Source organism: Ahaetulla prasina, chromosome 10 (assembly GCF_028640845.1).
Source record: "Ahaetulla prasina isolate Xishuangbanna chromosome 10, ASM2864084v1, whole genome shotgun sequence".
NCBI lineage: Eukaryota > Metazoa > Chordata > Lepidosauria > Squamata > Colubridae > Ahaetulla > Ahaetulla prasina.
This window is the reverse complement of record NC_080548.1, coordinates 23,724,334-23,736,408: the sequence shown is the minus strand read 5'-3', so window position 1 is coordinate 23,736,408 and position 12,075 is coordinate 23,724,334. Positions and strand designations below refer to the sequence as shown.

The 12,075-nt window shown below is 47.3% G+C and overlaps 1 long non-coding RNA gene across 1 annotated transcript in view; it reads left to right on the top strand.

Annotated features, from left to right (window-relative positions):
• Positions 1-3,965: 3,965 nt before the first annotated feature.
• The window catches only part of LOC131204842 (uncharacterized), a 33,813-nt gene continuing 25,703 nt past the window's right edge, over positions 3,966-12,075 (top strand). The window contains exon 1 of the long non-coding RNA XR_009156648.1: positions 3,966-4,325. This is a non-coding gene — a long non-coding RNA (uncharacterized LOC131204842). The remainder of the gene's footprint in view (positions 4,326-12,075) is intronic.

Genomic DNA, 12,075 nt, shown 5'->3' with positions numbered 1-12,075 from the left:
TAAATAGGAGCCAGCAGTGTGCGGTGGCAGCCAAAAAAGCCAATGCAATCCTAAATTGCATTAACAGAGGGATACAATTAAGATCAAGAGAGGTACTAACACTACTCTATAAAGCCTTAGTAAGACCACACCTAGAATACTGCATCCAGTTTTGGTCACCACACTATAAAAAAGATGTTGAGACTCTAGAAAAAGTGCAGAGAAGAGCAACCAAGATGATGAAGGGTTGAGGGAACTGGGCATGGCTAGTCTAGTGAAGAGAAGGACCACAGGAGACATGATAGCAGTCTTCCAATATTTGAGGAGTTGCCACAGAGAGGAAGGTGTCAACCTATTTTCCAAAGCACTTTCGGCTGAAAAAATGCTTTTAAAATTAAAAAAAAAGGCTCTGATAATCACGCAGCTCAGCTGGGATCGCCAGAACCCTTTAGAAGCATTTTTTCTACAGCCTCTTTGGCCGAAGAGGTTGTAGAAAAAATGCTTTTAAAAGTTAAAAAAAAAAAAAAGTTGGCCATGCCCACCCAGTCACATTAACCCCCCCTACCAAGCCACACCCACAGAACCAGTAGTAACAAATTTTACATTTCACCCCTGAAATTTTACATTTCAGCTGCAGCAGTCAACCTTTGGATGATAGATGGATCAGAAGCGTAAAGATTCCCATTCAGAGCCCTGTGGCTCTAGTGGATCTGGGATCCTCTGCATTATTAGCAAGGTGGGCCGTGCCCAGGATTAAAGAAGAGGAGCCATTCATTTAGCACAGAGCCCTTGGGGGGTGGAGGTGAGGTGACGCATCCCCTCATTCCATCGGGGTTTTGTTCTTCCTTAAAGCTGGAACAAAGGGTTTCTAAATCAGCCATTGTCTTTAGAATGTAAGGGTGAGTTTAAATTAACTTGACCATCCAATAAATAGGTGTTTCATTTCCACAGGAGATGAATGGCTAGGAAGGATTTTGCATTACCTAGGGCAGCGATGGCAACCTTTTCCAGACTGAATGCCAAAGCGCGCACGCCCGACCCCCAAAATGCAATGCGCACGCAGCTCCTGTGCATGCCCCCATCCCCTCGCGCATGCACGCATGCCCCCTGCCATCGACGCATGCATGGCAGAGACCCGATTGACCAGCTGGCTGGTGGGAGGCGCGCGCGCATGCTCAGCGCAACTGAACTGGGGTGACAGCTTGCGTGCCCACAGAGAGGGCGTTGCATGCCACCTGTGGCACGCGCGCCATAGGTTTGCCATCACGGATCTAGGACATGTTGGTGGGTAGGTTATGGGGATTCAACAGAGTATCTGGAAAGAGTCATTTTGAGGTAAGCTGGCCCACTCCTTTTTTTAAGCTATAGATCCGGGGTGTGAAACCCAATTTCATTGCGGGCCGCATCAGGGTTGTAATCGAGCCCAGCTCCGGCTTGTCACATGATGCTACAGGGATCCAGATCATGGGATCAGCCCCTAATCAAAGATCCAAAGGGATGGCATATCAAGGACTTGTTTGAGGGCTGCAGGGATCTGTGTTTGGGAAGCATGGGAAGGGAATCAGCACACTGGGGGCCGAGATAGAGGGAGATGAGGGCTGAGCGTTACGAAGAGCTGCTTTGGTTCCAGGATTTGGCAGATGACATGGCAGCTGGGGCTGTCAGACGAGGAGGGAGAGAGCGGCCGGGTATCCAATCAATGGAGCAGTTCAGCCATGGGGCCGGGCATGAGCAGCGCGGGATGTTTAAAAAGGGGCTGAGAGGCAGAGGCTCTCAGCGCTGACTTTATACAGAGAGACCTCAACTTTTCCTGAGACCTGGTTTGTAGCAGACCCAATAAACGAAGTCACTATCGGAAAGAAAACCAAGGGGTTTTTTTTATTTTTATTTTTTTATTTATTTTGGTCACAACAGTATACACAAACATCGTCATAAATAAAAACAACATATCATGAAAGAAAAATATGTATATATAAGTAAAAGTATGCAACAGCTATGTTAATTTAATATAATGAAGGGAACAATAGGACAGGAACGATAGGCACTTTTGTGCTCTTATGCACGCCCCTTATAGTCCTCTTAGGAATGGGGTGAGGTCAATAGTAGACAGTTTTTGGTTGAAGATTTTGGGATTTTGAATAGAGACTGTGGAGTCAGGTAATGAGTTCCAAGCGTTAACAACTCTGTTACAGAAGTCATATTTTCTGCAATCAAGTTTGAAGCGGTTGACATTAAGTTTAAATCTATTGTTTGCTCTTGTATTATTGTGATTGAAGCTGAAGTAGTCTTTTACAGGAAGGATATTGCAGTAGATGATTTTGTGTGTTAAACACAGGTCATGTCGAAGTCGGCGGAGTTTTCTAGTCCCAGGATTTCTAGCCTGGTGGTATAAGGTATTTTGTTGTTTTCGGAGGAGCGAAGAACTCTTCTAATAAAATATTTCTGGACGCGTTCGATTGTATTAATGTCAGAGATGTGGTATGGGTTCCAGACGGATGAGCTGTATTCAAGAATAGGTCTGGCAAATGTTTTGTATGCTCTAGTTAGTAGTGTAGAGTTTTTGGAAAAGAAGCTGCGTAAAATTAGGTTTACAACTCTTAGAGCCTTTTTTGCTATGTAGTTGCAGTGGGCTTTGGCATTAAGGTCATTTGATATGAAAACTCCAAGATATTTGACAGGGTGAGGGTCGTCAGTAAGGTAATGACCATCAAGTTTGTATTTGTTGATAGGGTTCTTTTTTCCAATATGTAAGTTGGCTTGTTTCTTCTCACGGCGTCTGACACAACTGTGGCTGAGCTAGCCAAGAGTTGTGGTTGACCTCAGTGGGCCAGGTGGGTAGGGCCAACTGGGTGGGCATGGCCACCTTGATGCCACTCCCCAAACTGCTGGCTTGTTTCCTCTTTGCATTGGGTAGACCGGGCTGAAGCGATGCGGGCCGGCCCCTTACATTTTCCAGGACAGCCTCATGGGGGGATCCAACCACATTGCGAGCCAGATCCAGCCTGCCAGCCTTGGGTTTGACACCACTGCTATAGATGTACTATAGCTCTAACTCAGGGGTGGGCTTCAAAATTTTTAGCAAGGGGTTCTCTGCCCAGTTGCTGGGTGCGCGTGACCATGGTGGGCGTGGCCTAGTCGGCCTCCTGCACCACGGCAAAGGGGGGGCGTTTTTGCCCTCTCCGGGCTCTGGAGGCTTTCCTCAAGTCTCCAAGAGGATAAAAACAGCCTCCCCAGGCTCCGGAGGCCCTCTGGAGGCCCACTGGAGAGGCTAGTAAATAGATTTCTCGGCAAGGAATCAGGCAACCTGACAAGAAGTAAGGGATGGAAACTTATAAAGGAGAGAAGCAGCTAAGGAGAAATTTCCTGACAGTCAGAACAATTAACCAGTGGAACGATTTGCCTCCAGAAGTTGTGAATGTTCCAACACTGGAAGGTTTTAAGAATAGAATAGAATAGAATAGAATTTTTATTGGCCAAGTGTGATTGGACACACAAGGAATTCGTCTTGGTGCATATGCTCTCAGTGTACATAAAAAGACAAGATACATTCTTCAAGGTACAACACTTACAACACTTAGTGATGGCCATAGGGTACAAATTTAACACTTAATGATACAACACTTAATGATAATCATAGGCTACAATTAAGCAATCAGGAAACAATCAATATCAGTATAAATCGTAAGGATACAAGCAACAAAGTTACAAGTCATAAGTGGAAGGAAATGGGAACGATGATGTTGGATAACCATTTGTCTGAAATGGTCCAGAGTCTGCTGCCTCAGTCTGGGGCTGGACTAGAAGACCTCCAAGGTCCCTTCCACCTCTGTTATTCTGTGTTCTGTATAAGGTAGTGCTGGAGTGAGCGGGTGTCCGATTCGGGGGGACTTGGGGTGGGGACGGGACACTAGAGGGATCCTTGGGAAGCAAGGGCGCCTTCTTCGCCAAGGGGAGGGGAGATGCTTTGGGTTCTTGGGAAGCGGCGAGATCAAAAGCCAAAGGTCTGAGATTGGCTGCCGGCCCCCCCTCCCAACCTCCCCCCTCCCCAGTGGAGACTATCCACCTCTCTCCGTTTCCACTGGTCCTTCCCTTCCCACGTGAAGCTGAGAGAGAGAGAGAGAGAGAGAGAGAGACGCGAGCGGCGGAGGAGAGGGGGGGGCGACGCGCTGGGCAAGGAAAGCCACCCCCACCACCCAATCCCGCATCTTCGCTCCCGTCTTATTTCTCGCCCGCCCCAGCCTGGCCGTGCCGCAGTCGCTCTTTCGCTCCGGATCAAGTCTCCTCGGGAGTTGCCGCCTCGCCAGCATCTCCCCCCCACACCATGATCACCCCACCGCCGCATCAGGGTGAGCCGCCCCCTCCCCAGCCCCGCTCCCCAGAGAGCAGGCAGGCAAGGGGTGCGCGGGGGTGGGGGATTCCCTGGAGGGGGCAAAGGGATTCCCTGGAGGGGGCATCCCCCACCAAGCTCCGCCAGGCCAGCCATTCCTTGAGGGAGGGGGGTTAGTGGGGGAAAAAAAGGGGGGGGGTCCTGGAGCCTCATTTTTTGGGTGGGTGGGTAGGAATTGGGAACACTTAACACCCGTGTTATAGGCGTCTTCCTCACCAGAATCCGGGGTGGGGTGGGATGGGGTGGGAGAAGAGAAGTGGCGTTTAGACACCACTGCGGGGTTAATCCGGAGGAAGTCTGGCGCTCTCCTCCCCCCCCTCAATGGCCGGATGCTACTGTCGCCGCTGCTCCGAAGCCACTCCGGAACGGAGCGCGATTTTCCAGTTGGGTGGGCTGGCGGGGATTTTGGCTTGTTGGTTTGAAGGCTGCAGTTTGCCCGCTAATCCCTGTAGTTTTTTCCTTTCCCTCCAATTCCTTAATTTGTGGGATTTTTTTTTTTTTTTTGGTGGTGGGGGAGTTGGGGGCCTACCTACCGCCTCTTTTCCCGCAACTTTGCAGGAGTTTTTTGGGGGTTTGTGTGTTTTTTTAAAATAAAATCACTGCAACTTTCCGTCGTGTCCCTTGGGAGGATGGTGGGAACGATTCCTTGGGACCGAGGGGCGGTTTTTTTTTTTTTTTGCAGAACTGGCTTAGGTGTGGTTTGCCCTACCGCGGCACACCGAATTTCCTCGGGGTGTGGGTCCGCTGTGGTGCAGTGACCCATAACTGGGATTTCCCCCCGGGATTGGCTCGTGTGGAGCGCTGTGCTGGACACACGTCTGCTGGGGGAGGGAGGGAGGGGAGGGGAGAAGGTGGTACCTTCCCAGCAAAAAAATAAGCGTCCCCAGGAACGCAAACTAATGTTCACACAACATATTTAACCAAGTCGATTAAAAATGGACAAGCTGGGGTTTGGGGTTTTTTTGCTTGCTGGTCTAAAGTGGGTTAATTCTTTTGCAGCTTAGCTTCTGGCTTGTCAGAGGATGGTTCCATGTTTTATGTAGGAAACAGCCCATGGATTGATTCAAAAACTGGGTTATGGATGTTGTGGGCTTGCAGACAAGTTGTGTGCGGAGGAGCAGGGCTTATGCAGTGGACCACTGGCAGCTGTGGCTAGTGTGTGTGTGTGCATGTGTGTGCAAATACATATAACGACTTGCTTTAAAAAAAAATATCTGCCGGGTGCTTAGCTGTTTGTTTGCTCACAGGTAGCTGCAGCCGAGGAGGCAGGTGTGCGGTGGTTAGCCTTCACCTTCCTCGGGGAACCTCCGGGGAATTGCTGCAGGGGCTGAGTTGGCTGGATTTGTTTGCAGGCAAAAGCCGGTTCACTGCAGAACTGAACAGCCTGAAGTCATCTCTCCTGCAGCGGCCGCTTGACTGACAGGCCCAGGGATGCTGCCAAGATAAGAGGCTGGAAGTGGAGGGAGGGAGGGAGGGAGGTAGACACCTTGATGGCCCTCGGTTTTGCAAAAAGAGGAGATGCCCCCCCCCACCTTTTTGGGCAAGGATTTGGGCAGAGCCGGGGGGTACGGAGCTCAGCCTTCATCCGCATGGCCTGCTCTCACAAGCGCCAAAGTTGTGGTTACGGTTTTTGTTGTGTGTGTGTGGAAGGGGGAGGTGTATGAGGGTTGAAGAGACCAGAGGCAGTTTGTGAGCTGATGTGGTACAGAGGTGAGCTATGCACCGATGAGGAATGTGCATAGGGCGGTAGGCACAGAGAATGGATTCCCAGCAGATCTCTTAGGAATCTGGCATATGATGGGCTGAACTGACCGGCTCAAGGATAAGATCAGATGAAGGCAAGCTGCAAACGGAGGCTGCTGAGGCATGTTTCTACCACGGGGTTAGGTAAGGAAAGGCTTTCTGATGAGCCGTGGTGGCGCTGTGGTTAGAATGCAGTATTGCAGGCTAATTCTGCCAACTGCCAACCGTTCGATCCTGACTAGCTCAAGTTTGACTCAGCCTTCCAAGGTCGGTAAAACGAGGACCCAGATGGTTGAGGGCAACGTGCTGACTCTATAAACTGCTTAGACAGTGCTGTAAAGCACTGTGAAGCGATATATAAGTCTAAGGGCTATTGCTATTACCTTCTGCACTGACCATACACTTGCTCATCCATACTTGCAGAATTTCAGGGCCAAGAGAAAAACTAAGTCCTGACTGGGGAAGCTGGAAGCTGCCGTTCTATGACATCCAAATCAAGGAATCCCCTTTTGCAAGCTAGGAGGCCACCTGCAAAACAGACTTGGAAACCCAATCTGTGCTGCCTGAGTTGTGGTGCCTGCATTGATGAATGGAAGGGTTTTGTTTTTTTTGTGGCTCTCCCTACTGAGCAGGACCAGAAAAATCAAAGCTGGCAAATGGCTCTGAATCACAGATGGGGCTAGGTGGGTGGATAAGTGGGTAGGTGGGACCCTAAGCGAGGAAAACTGTGATTGGCTGTACCTCCCGTGTTTCACCCAACCAAACTCTTACCCGTTCCTGTTCAGACCTGGTGCGGTTGTATCTGTGTGCATATAAGCTGCTGTTTGTATGCGGTCTGTGAATGGGGCGCTTGCTGGCTTGTGTTTTCGTTGAGTGAGCGATTATGAAAGGATGAAATCTGTGCTTCTCTCTGTGTATGTGTCTCAGTGTATATGACTCGCTGTGTGTTTTGGGATTGGTCCAGCAGCAGCTTCCCCAGGTGCTCTGGAGCAGTGGTCACCAACTGGTGATCCGTGAGAAAATTTTGGTGGTCCCCAGAAAATTATTTGCATTTTTTTTATATTGCACTAAATCAGGGGGTCCTTAAACTAAGGTCTCTGGGCTGGATATGTGCAATGAACATTTGTGTTGCTGCAAAGAGTCTCCCCTCCCCTCCTAAAAGTTATGGTTGTATCTGTGTTTAAATAGATCAGTTACAAACTAATTGTTGCGGTCACAAAGCAAGTAAGATGGATTAGAGTTGAGTTTCATTTGTTTCATGGTAGCTTAGGGTTGATATACTATAAATCATTTGGTTAGTTTGTACTGCACAAACCGGGACAATGGACTAATTCAGTAACCAGGGAAATTGTTTTGGGTGAACTGGGTCTTTCAGAAGAGTGAATGGGATCATTTTTTTGTCATCCCCACAATTCATATTTCAGGCATTATCTGTGTGCATAGATGTGCACATTTTTTTCCCCAAGTGATCCATGGTTATGGAGGATATTGGGATTGTGCGAACACTATCCATCCTCACACTCACAAATTCACTAATTACTTGTGGGTGGGGCCATTGAGTTTATCAGACTTCTAGCAATGGCACTTAGATTACTATACCGAGTCAGCATATTCATCATCTTTTAATGACCCCATAATCCCTTGCGGAGTGGAGTCTGGGCAAGTGAATGGAGCTAGCAGAGTGTTTACTGGCTGGATGCTCTTCCTGTCGCCAATGCGGAGTTTTGTTCACCAGATACATTCTCATTGTGCCCAGAGAGAGAAAAATATCTGCCTCTACCTAAGATCAAACTCACAGCCTCCTGACTGTGAGGTGAGACCTCCACCTCTAGGCCACCACACCACTCCACAGAGTCAGCATACTGCCCTCAACCATCTGGGTCGTCATTTTACCGACATCGGAAGGATGGAAGGCTGAGTCAACCTTGAGCTGGTCAGGATTGAACTCCTGGCAGTTAACAGAGTTAGCCTGCAATACTGCATTCTAACCACTGCGCCACAATGGCTCTCTGCTGTCTTTGGCCTGTGTGATTCACCCTGGAAGGACTTTGGAGCCCATCTCTTCTGCTATAGAGGCCACCCGGCATGGCCCCGGTTGTATCAGAAGTCTGATTTTATTTCTTTATTGAATTTGTATGCTGCCCCCCTCACTAAAAGGTTTAGTGGCCAACTAGGATACTGGTCACAGAGTGGATAAGTTGCAAGGGGACATACCTATTCATGACAAAAGTGTCACCCATAACTTGACTCCACCTGTTTGCTGGATTGTGTAGTACAGGGGTCTGCAAACTTGGCTCTTTTAAGACTTGTGGACTTCAACTCTCAGAGTTTCTCAGCCAGCAAAGCTGGCTGAGGAACTCTGGGAGTTGAAGTCCACAAGTCCACAAGAATTCTGGGAGTTGAAGTCCACAAGTCTTAAAAGAGCCAAGTTTGCAGACCCCTGGTATAGTACAATCCATCCATCCATAAACGAGCCAAGTTGATTGGTGTCATATAACAAGCCCAGCCATAGAAATGTCTTCCAAGGACAAACTACCCAAACTTGCTATGTTATAAGATGACATCCACTAGTTTTTAACTAGCTTGGCTAAACACACCACCAGTTTATATGTCCATGATATGTAATCCATTTTTATTTTATTTTATTTTATTTGCTAAAATGAAAAGGCAAGCAGTGCTGTTGTGAACTATTGCTTGATCAGCCAGTAAGGCAGTGTTTCTCAACCTTGGTCTCTTGAAGATGTGTGGATTTCAATTCCCGGAATTCTGGTTATCAACAGCCATGTACAAACAGGATGTACAAACTAATTATAGGATGTCAAACCAGGTACTCTAATTCTTTATGTCAGGGGTTTCAAACTCAGGGCCGGGGGCTGGATCTGGCCCATGGGGCAGTAGTGGGTTTCAAAACCCGTTGTTATCAGTATGCTCGTGAGTGCGTATGCGCACTGCTTCCGCACATGTGCAGAAGCATCCGGATGGCTGGGCGGAGCCTCCTGCCGCCGCTACTAGTTCACCCGATCTGGAGTGAACCAGTAGCAACTCACCACTGCTGTGGGGGTACTTAAATCTGGCCCACAGGGGCACCCTGGAAACAATGAAGGACCGGCCCGCAATGCTTCTGCCAGAGAAAATGGGCTCCCGAGCTCCATTTTCGGCTACCAGGGCCTCCTGCAACCCTCTGCCAGTGAAAATGGAGCTCGGGAGTCAGTTTTTGCCAGCAGAGCACTCAGGCTCCCATAGGCGCCCCCGACAGGAGTGATGTTGAACTGGCCATGACTCCCCCCCCGGCTACCCCCACAAGGTCAAACACAATCCTGATGTGTCCCTCAATGAAATCGAGTTTGACACCCCTGCTCTACATTGATTTCAGCCATAGAGAAACTGCTTCTTTCTGGCTTCATGGCTGTTTTATACATTATGTAGAGAGGGAAACCTGGCTTGGAATCTTAACTGTAGGATTGCAGAACCTGGTTTCTGAAGTAACCCATTTTCGAGGCAGGAATGTTCACTAAATCATCACCTGCTGAGCCCTGAAGTAGCCTAACCAAGGTCAGCGCTAACCAAACTTCATATATTGTGTGAACGCATTGGCAGTCCAGTAACAGTTGTACACCTTTGTGCGTCACGTCAAATAGTTTCACTCTTTAACCAAGACGGATAAATAACATATTTTAGATTTTTTTTTTTCCGTTTTACCAGATTGATTACTTGATCAACTCAAAAAAATTCTACCTGCAATTATAAACAGTACGGTAAAATACATCAAAATCATAAAAACACAAAGTTAAAGTAAAACACAATTGTCATTCAAACCTCCTTGAAGATAAGATGTCAGTAAAATTTGATTAGGGTTTTACTAACCAAATAGCCACACGGTGGCTCAGTGGCTAAGATGCTGAGCTTGTCGATCGAAAGGTTGGCAGTTCAGCAGTTTCAACCCCTAGTGCTGCTGTGTAACGGGGTGAGCTCCCGTTACTTGTCCCAGCTTCTGCCAACCTAGCAGTTTGAAAGCACATAAAAAATGCAAGTAGAAAAAATAGGGACCGCCTTTGGTGGGAAGGTAACAGCGTTCCAAGCGCCTTTGGCGTTGAGTCATGCCGGCCACATGACCACGGAGATGTCTTTGGACAGTGCTGGCTCTTCGGCTTTGAAACGGAGATGAGCACCGCCCCCTAGAGTCGGGAACAATTAGCACGTATGTGCAAGGGGAACCTTTACCTTTACTTTTAACAAATAGCCAGCCAAGTTAATTTGGAGCAGCGTATTTCCCAGGGCTATAATCAAAATTAACACAAATGCCTAAAAATAAATGATCTAAAATGCAGTCAATGAGTCCGATTCTCTCTGCTTTGGCACCCATTGAATAATAGATGGCATCCCCCACAAAGATGGAGAAAGTTTAAACCGCTTAATTTTTAGAATTTGCTATCTGGTGCGTGGTTTTAAAGGTGAACAGGAGTAGAGTACCTCCACTGATATCCCCAGAATTATCTCTTTATCTTGTATCGCAAATGATGAGCCCCATTTCAGAAAACAAAAAAGGAATAAAGGTAAAAAACAAAAAACAAAAAAGGTAAAAAGGAACACGTGAAGTGTTAGTGCCACTTTATAATGCCTTGGTAAGGCCACACTTGGAATATTGCATCCAGTTTTGGTCGCCACGATGTAAAAAAGATGCTGAGACTCTAGAAAGAGTGCAGAGAAGAGCAACAAAGATGATTAGGGGACTGGAGGCTAAAACATACAAAGAACGGTTGCTGGAATTGGGTAGGTCTAGTTTAATAAAAAGAAGGACTAGGGGAGACATGATAGCTGTGTTCCAATATCTCAGGGGCTGCCACAAAGAAGAGGGAGTCGGGCTGTTCTCCAAAGCACCTGAGGGTAGAACAAGAAGCAATGGGTGGAAACTGATCAAAGAAAGAAGCAACTTAGAACTAAGGAGAAATTTCCTGACAGTTAGAACAATTAATAAGTGGAACGACTTGCCTGCAGAAGTTGTGAATGCTCCAACACTGGAAATTTTTAAGAAAATGTTGGATAACCATCTGTCTGAGATGGTGTAGGGTTTCCTGCCTGGGCAGGGGGTTGGACTAGAAGGCCTCCAAGGTCCCTTCCAACTCTGTTGTTATGTTATGTTATGTTATGTTATGTTATGTTATGTTATGTTATGTTATGTTATGTTATGTTATGTTATGTTATGTTATGTTATGTTATGTTATGAATATTCAGTCTGGCGCTGTCTCCTTCAAGGGGGGGGGGGTTTAAATTGAAATGCCAAATGCTTCTTTTAAAACAAGAACAACAACAACAACAAAATCAGGAAAAAAGGTTAAGCTGTTTTCTTCCAACCTTACGGTCCAGCAGATGGGAGGAAGAAGCTAATTTTCCGCTTCTTGATTGACAGGTTCTCCAAAGTTTCAGACAAGCCATTCCTTCTAGCGCCCAATCTTGTGATGTTCATTCTGCCCTCATTCTAGACGTGGTGGCCCACAGACAGTTTGAGAAGCATATGTCCATGCTGTGCGTGTCTGATGTGATGTGAGCAGAGGCCTGGAGGGTACAGTCAAAAAATTTCAAAGTGGCAACCGCAGTGGTATGAACAAAACCCTGCCTGCTTTTTTTTGTTGTTGTTGAGATGCACATTAAAAAAAGAGAGTTATGATCGCACCATCAATTGTATACTTTATTATTGTATTCTGTGAACAGCCCTGGATTTAAGAATTGGTGGTCCCTCGCCACAACACCCTTTCCACACATCTGTGGAACATAGTTTCTTGTGGTATACAGTGCTTGGCTTTTGTGATTAGGCAGCTACCTTTTCTTTTACTCCTTTTATGAGCTGTGGTGGCGCAGTGGTTAGAATGCGGTACTGCAGGCTACTTCTGCTGACTGCCACCTGCCAGCAGTTCAGCAGTTCAATTCTGACCGGCTCAAGGTTGACTCAGCCTTCCATCCTTCCAAGG